This window comes from Pyrus communis, chromosome 6 (assembly GCF_963583255.1).
Source record: "Pyrus communis chromosome 6, drPyrComm1.1, whole genome shotgun sequence".
In the NCBI taxonomy this organism is placed as follows: domain Eukaryota; kingdom Viridiplantae; phylum Streptophyta; class Magnoliopsida; order Rosales; family Rosaceae; genus Pyrus; species Pyrus communis.
In genome coordinates this window covers 15,974,289-15,982,352 of record NC_084808.1, presented here as the reverse complement: position 1 = coordinate 15,982,352, position 8,064 = coordinate 15,974,289, and the positions used below count along the sequence as shown (strand labels likewise).

The window sequence follows — 8,064 nt, the reverse complement described above, 5'->3', positions numbered from 1 at the left end:
AACTTCACATGTTTAAATTATTTTACTCTATTGCTAGAACCGTTTAAAAACAAAGGTTAGGTACTAGCATATGAGTATACACAAAGTGTGTGAGAAATTTTTTTTTTTTTTTTTTTTCAGAGGGTCAAACTGGTAATTTCATAAGATTTTGGTTGACAACGAATATTTTATTAATTAGTAAAGATAATTAAAGTAACCAGTCGTCCTCATTCCTATATTAATCACACAAGTCAGCCACAAAACGCATACTAATTACAATATCCAGAAAAAGAAACAAACTTTTAAAATTTTCTTATAATTTTATTAAATTATTTAGTAGACAGTGTTATTGGTCCTTTAAAAGGAGTTGGAGGGTGTTGCTTGTTATCATGCTTGAGTGCTGCAACACAAATAATTGCCACATAAGAAGCTATGGAGAATCCAAAGTTCCCTCTCCATCTTTGCCATGTCCACAAGCTTTCAAACTTCATCAACCGAACACATATCCTCGTCCACTCAATCGCTCTAGCCTTCTTGTTTTACTATAGAGCCTCCTTCTTCTTCCAACACTCCAATACCAAAGCCACAACCCTACCATGGCTTCTTGTCTTTGCCTCGGAAATCCTCCTTGCCTTCGAATGGCTCCTCAGCCAATCATTTCGCTGGCGGACTGTTTCGCGAACCGTGTTCCCAGAGAGGCTGCCGGAGAATGACAAACTTCCTGCAATTGACGTGTTAATTTGCACCGCGGATCCGGAGAAGGAGCCAACCGTGATGGTTATGAACACGGTGTTATCAGCCATGGCAATGGACTATCCACCGGAGAAGCTTCATGTGTATCTATCTGATGACGGCTGTGCTGCCGTGACTTTGAATGGGATGAGAGAGGCTTGGAGGTTTGCAAAGTGGTGGCTTCCGTTTTGTAGGAGGTATGGGATCAAGTGTACGGCTCCGGAGGCTTATTTCTCTGCAGGAGGAGGAGGTGATGGCTATGAGGATGGTGATTCCGGGGGTAGTGAGTTCGTACAAGAGAAAGAGCATATTAAGGTTAATTATAACAAAAATGTTATTCTTACCATCTGTTTTTACCATCAATTGTACCATATTTCTAATAGAAATGAGATCCACATGTGTTGGTGGGTCCTATCTTTATTAGAAAGATGATATAAATAGATGGTAAATATAACACTACTCTGGAGAAGATACTGAAAATGGTCAGAATGATAAAAAGCATGAAATGAGTGCATGATGATTTTTTTTTCGCAATTAATATTACGATATTTCTCAGTAACAAAGCTGATGGTAAAGATTTGATTGCAGGAGGCATACGAGGGGTTTAAGAAAAGAGTAACAGAAAATGCTAGGATTGAGGACGCCAGGAGCAACATGTGTCGAGATCACTCTGCAGTCATTGAGGTATTGTTATTTTGTACCCTGCATATCACTTTCTTTGTTGATTAGTACTTTAGTTTTACAAATTATTTGGACCTATAAAATAAATTACCAATGAGCTTTCAAGCTTGGTGGTAAAAAAGAACTTATCAGGGTTTACTGCCACTATGGCATTCCGGTCTATGCAATGTCATGTGTAAATTTCTCTTTACATGACATTAAATATAGAAAAAATTAGTATCTGATCCCTAGTTACTAATGTTTATTGACTGAAACCTTATTAGTTTTCATAATTGATTTAGAATAAAAATTAATAATTGATCCCTAGTTACTAATGTTTATTGACTGAAACCTTATTACATGTCAGTTACATAATTTTTTAAAATAAAAATTAATAATTGATTTAGAATTTTAATACTCACACCTTTATTAAACTCCTAACTACAAAACATTTCCAAAATAAAAAAATAAAAAAATAGAATAAGATTGTACCCATTAGCTTTTTTAAAAAATGTTTTCAATTTTTTAATCTTATATGTACTCATTCATGTAATTTTTTCAAATTTTTAATCTTAAAATGTACTCATTCTTAAATATACCAATTTGTTATATGTAAAATGTACCCTTTTTTTTTATATATAAAATTTATTCAATTTTTTTATAATCTATTTTTAAACTTACATGGGTACATTCTTTTTTCTTTGATGTGAGAATGTATCCATATCAAGTTTAATCGAAGAAATTTACTAATGTTATTAAGTCCAATATCTTTTTTCAATTTTTTTTTTTTTTTGTGCTTTGAAGAATGTACCCATGTTTTGGTACAAAATTTTTTTGGTTAACTTTGATGAAAGTACCCATGCTTAAATACACACACACACACACACACACACACACACACACACAATAGTATAATTTATATTTTAATATTTTTAATCACACAAATTATGGTTTTTAATTTAAAATCTCATTAATATAAACAACTATAAATTTCAATTTTTAATTTAAAAAATATAGTAACATACATAGAAATAAATTATCACATTAATTTCAGGAATTTCGATCAAAAATTAAAAACTAACAAAGTTTCAGTCAAAGAATATTCATAGGTAGGCACCACATCCAAAGTTTCCCTTACATATATTATTGGATCGGGTCGCTCTCCTTGGTTGACACGTCCTTCTGCCCATTGATGTTCTAATTTGTGACAGTCAAATTATTATCTCATAACATATTAACATGTAATTAGAATGTTGATAGAGTAAGCCTTGCCTCACAACTCACATGCCTACTTTCCCATTTATTTCCCAATTTGCCAATATATCCAACAAATAGGAAAAAAGTGGTCTCCACACCATTTATACCATTAATTTTTTCACCATCAGCCCGGCTTGCTATAAGAATCCAAACAAAACAAAAAAAAAAAAAAAAAAAAAAAAAAAAAGAAAGAAAGAAAAAAAAAATAAAGAAAACTTTTGCAAGGAAAGACAAATCTCTAATTATATAATACAAAATAATCCTAGAATCATATCTTGAATTTTGGCAGGTAATACAAGAAACGTCCAGTGAAGGTGATGATGCAATTCAAACATATGAAGCAAAAAAATATGCCTCTCCTTGTTTATGTTTCTCGCGAGAAAAGACTCTCTCATCCCCATCATTTCAAGGCTGGAGCGCTCAATGTTCTTGTATGTATGCATCTCTCTTTATCTTTTTATGTAATTCAATTATAAGTTATATTCTCTCCATTACCATTATGTAAGCTGTCAATTGATTGTTGTGTGTTAAAAAATAATAAATTGTTTAATCAATGATTCAGATTAACAGTCTAATTAAATAATACTTATCTGCTACATGATTTGACAAGCGAACATTGACATTGTTTTGATCAGCTACGTGTGTCGGGAGTTATAAGCAATTCACCTTACATATTAGGGTTAGATTGTGACATGTACTGCAATGATGCAAGTTCGGCTCGGCAAGCAATGTGCTTCCATCTTGACCCTAAGATATCACCCTCTCTAGCATTTGTTCAATTCCCTCATAAATTTCACAATATCAATACCAACGATATTTATGACAGTCAGTTGAGATCAATATTTACGGTACGTAAGAACTCAAGGACAAACTTTACATTAATTAATTGATAAGTAAATGTATTATTTACATCATAGAGTAATCTTTGACTAGTTGGTCTTGATCACTTGTATATATATAGTTGCAATGGCAAGGTTATGATGGGCTTGGAGGGCCCTGTGTGTGTGGTACTGGCTACTACATCAAGAGGGTGTCGTTACGTGGAAGTTCCATTAGTGAAGGTAAGTATATAAATTGTCTTAATTAAAACACCTTAACTAGGTTTAATATATAATAAGCATATCATATATATCAAATTTATGAACTTGTCAATTACATATATATACTTTTTAATTGACCAAATTTTCTGCAATACCTGTTGGATGATGTATCGATCGACTATAGATATATGTGTTAATTAATTCGTGGACATTTTTCTCTGTTGTATATCATAATATGCTTTCAGATGGGGATGCAATGAAACTTAGACAATGTTTTGGTCCATCCAATCAGTTCGTCAAATCCCTCCACCAAATCAACAAGCCTGACCATATGTTCATCGAGAGAAATAATGCACAGCTAAATGAAAGCCCACTACTAGCCTCTTGTGCCTATGAAGATGGCACCAAATGGGGTGAAGAGGCAAGTACAATTAAACCATTGGAATCTTACATTTCACCCCAAAATTGAAAGATAAATTTATTAAAATAATAACCCTGCGCAATGTATTAACAGATCATAATAACCCTGCGCAGGAGGTGACTGAACCTAGCATTCCTCTAATGCTAATGGTGATATCTTACTCTTATTTGTGGCATGCAGGTTGGTTTCTTATACGGTTCAGTGGTGGAAGATTACTTCACAGGGTTTCATTTGCATTGCAAAGGTTGGATTTCAGTGTTTTGTGATCCAAAAAGGCCACAATTCTTGGGTAGTGGCGTCACCAAATTGGATGAGCTTTTGGTCCAAGGGACAAGATGGTCTTCTGGCTTAGTTGATGTTGCTATCTCCAAGTTCAGTCCTCTTATATATGGCCCTTTCAAAACCCACACTTTCCTTCAAAGCATGTGTTATGCAGAAATTGCTCTCTTCTCCATTTTCTATTTCTTGACACTCTGGTGCTTTGCTGTCATTCCTCAAGTGTGTCTACTCAATAGCATTCCTTTGTACCCCGAGGTAATTAAATTTTGTTTTCCTCTCATTATAACTATACATAGTTAAATATCTTTAAATATGATTAAGAATTTTCATAGCAACAAGGGAAATGTTCACTTGCATTATTATGAATCTAAACCATTTATTATGGTTGATTATGGACAAAATTTATGGTTCAAAATTCAATTTCATAGTCTGTCGATATGAGTACTTTTATACAAACGTAAGTACATAAGAAAGCATTACCCTTTTTTAGAGTGCTTATAGGTAATTCACATGCCGATCATGTTCTTGTTCTTTGTAGGTTTCAAATACGTATTTTATCGTATTTTCGTTTGTATTCCTATCATCGCTCTCAAAACATTTATACGAGGTGCTCGCAACAGGATCAACATTTCAACATTGGGTAAATGAGCAGAGAATATGGATGATGAAGTCAGTCACATGTCACTTATATGGTAGTGTGGATGCTTTCATGAAGAAACTTGGTATGAGAGAAGCCAGTTTTCTCCCAACAAATAAAGTCGGGGACGTTGAACAACTCAAGCTTTACAATATGGGAGTATTTGATTTCCAAACATCACTACAATTTCTTGCTCCAATGGTTGCCCTAGTCATCTTGAACATGGCTTCGTTTGCTGTGGGGATTGCTAGAGGGATCTTTGTGGGGGAGTTGGACAAGATGTTCATACAAATCTTCATAGCCTTTTATGTCATAGTAATGAACTACCCTATTATTGAAGGAATGCTAATAAGGAAAGACAAAGGAAGCATTCCACTATCTGTTACCCTACTATCTGCCCTATTTTCCCTCACTGTCTATTTTTTGGGTTCTATGATATTCATGTAGCAAGGCCATATCCTATATATGTGTATACATTTTTCTGATTCCTAACTGTTTTTATTGTTTCACTCTTTGCTTTTGTTACTTCTTAATCATTGGGATATTGTAAATGTAGGGTGTCCAAAAGATATGCTCTTTTTTTCTCTTGGCTAAGAGTTCTACTTCAGCCCCCAAAGTAATGAGAACGCATGAATAGAGCCATAATTTCGAAGAAAGAAACGCCATTAAATTGTCTTTGACTAGTGATCAGAGCAAATTTACCATAAACTAAGCCCAATAGGTTTTGGCAGCAACATTAATAGGTAAGAACATGCATCTCCATAGTCCAAGTCCACATTAGTTCTGGAGGTCCTTTTTCCAAATCGCCCTTTCATTTAATCAATAATAGAATATGTTTCCAAATCACCCTAATGGTTAAATAAATTTAGAAAAATAACAAACAAACACCTTTTTTAGCTTCTTTTACTCTCATGTTTAATCATATCTCTCTCTTCTAGTTGATTTATTCAATCAAACGACAAAAAATAAAATCAAGATTTTATTTCACCCAATCCTAATTCCCAAAAAAACCCTCAAAATAGAATCAAGATTTTGTTTAAATAACAAAATATATAATGCCACCCCAACTGGAATAGGAAAGCCCCATAAAACAGAGAGCAGTAGGCATTCATATGCATCGTCCCAAAGCCACCCTCATCGCCTCACCATCAACCTTTCACAAGATTGCTGCTCAAACCCTACTTTTTTTTCACCCTCACAACCCACTCATCTTCTCCATCAAAAACCACTTCCCAGAAATCCCAAAAACCCATTTCGATCCATTAAGATTTCATCTTTCTCTTATCCAATGACAACTTCTTCCTCTTCCAGCCAAGAAAACCCACTTCCCAAAAAGGTCCAATTCCCGTTGGACCCCGCCTCCTACCAAATCCTCGACGAAATGGGATCCGGCGTCAGTGCTGTTGTCTCCAAGGCCGTCTGCGTCCCTATGAACTCTGCCATCATGGCTATCAAGTTCATCGACTGCGATCAATCCTGGGCTGATTTTGACAGCATTTGATGTGACGCTACAACTTTGTCTCTTTTTTCCCGCCCCAATATTCTTTCCGCTCATTGCTCCTTCACTGTCTACCGCCATCTTTGGATGGTTATGCTGTTCATGTATGTGGGCTCTCTACAATCAATAATCTCCTCTTCTTTCCCGGGAAGATTACCAAAACCTTGCATTGTTGTCGTGCTGAAAGAGACGTTAAACGCCATTTCATATCTTCACAATCAAGGCCACCTTCATAGTGACATCAAGGTCGAAAATATTTTGATCTACCCAGATGGGTCGGCCAAGCTCACTGATTTCGGGGTCTCTGCCTCAGTCTACGAAGCCAATTCAACTGAAGGGTTGTTGACTCGGCTAACCAACATTGCCGGAACGCCGTATTGGGTGGCACCTGAAGTCACACACTTGCACAAGGAAACAAAGTGGATATCTGGTCGTTTGGGATCATGGTGCTGGAATTGGCTAGCGGCAGCCCTTCCCTGTCTAACCTACTGCCATCAAAGTCTCTACTTCTAAAGATAACTAAGAGGTTCTGGTTTTTGGATTACGAAACCCAGAACAAAGATTTCAAGAACAAGTGTTCTCGTAGGTTTTTTAAGACTTGGTGGGTTATTACCTCAATCAAGACCAGTCGAAGAAGCCGACGGCAAAGAGGCTGTAGAAAGTGATGAAGCCATGCTGGGTGGCCCTACTGGTAATGTCGGTAAGCTAGGAATAAGAGGTGTTGACATGAAACCTATGTTGGGTAGCCTTAGGGCTGGTTTGGTATTGCTGTGCTTTGAAAATAAACTGCTTCTGCTGTGCTGTAAGAATAAGCTCATTTTTGCTGCTTCACGTTTTCAGCTTTTTTTTTTCACCCAAAACTGTGAAAATAAGTTGTTTTTAAGTGTTTACCAAACACCTTTTTGAGCTCATTTTTTTTTTGATATCCACTTTGTATAAAAGCACCTTAGTACCAAACCAGTACTTAGTGGTAATGTGGGTCGAATTGGAGGACTTGAAAGGGAAACAATGGTGGTGGGACTGATGGCATTGATAAGGAGCTTGGAAGAGCAGAGGCAGAATGTGATGAATCTGATCAGGGTGTTGAGAGGAGCGCATGAAGTAGGTTGAGAGATGAGTAGAGATGAGCAAATGAGGCAGGAGATTGAGAGGCCGAGGACGCTTGACAACGAGAAGGAAAAGAATTTCCGGTTAGAAATGGAATTACAGTTTGTCAGGATTCAAATTTCAGCTGAAAACAAAAATGCTACAAGTGTTGGTGGTACTACTACTGATTAAGATTTCCAAGGCATGCATTTTGCAATTGCATTTACAAAAAGAGTTTGCTTTTGAAAAATTAGTGAACTTTTTGCATAGCTTTTGAGTTGGTTGTAGTACAAATTAATTCATGTATCCTGTATTGCTAGCTATACAAAGCTACTATACATTTGGCGAAGGATTACATGAGAATTGTTGTTCTTTTTCTATATGGATTAGACATTGCTTTAAGCTCAAGAATGTTTTCTTTAACAATATCAATAATATGTGTAAGCTTATTTAAAATCAATTCATGATTGATTAC

General features: G+C 35.7%; 2 pseudogenes; both read left to right on the top strand.

Annotated features, from left to right (window-relative positions):
• The first annotated feature begins 348 nt into the window (after window positions 1–348).
• Window positions 349–5,607, top strand: LOC137736621 (cellulose synthase-like protein G2; annotated as a pseudogene).
• A 686-nt stretch (window positions 5,608–6,293) lies between these two features.
• LOC137736124 (serine/threonine-protein kinase BLUS1-like) lies at window positions 6,294–7,603 on the top strand (annotated as a pseudogene).
• Window positions 7,604–8,064: the final 461 nt, after the last annotated feature.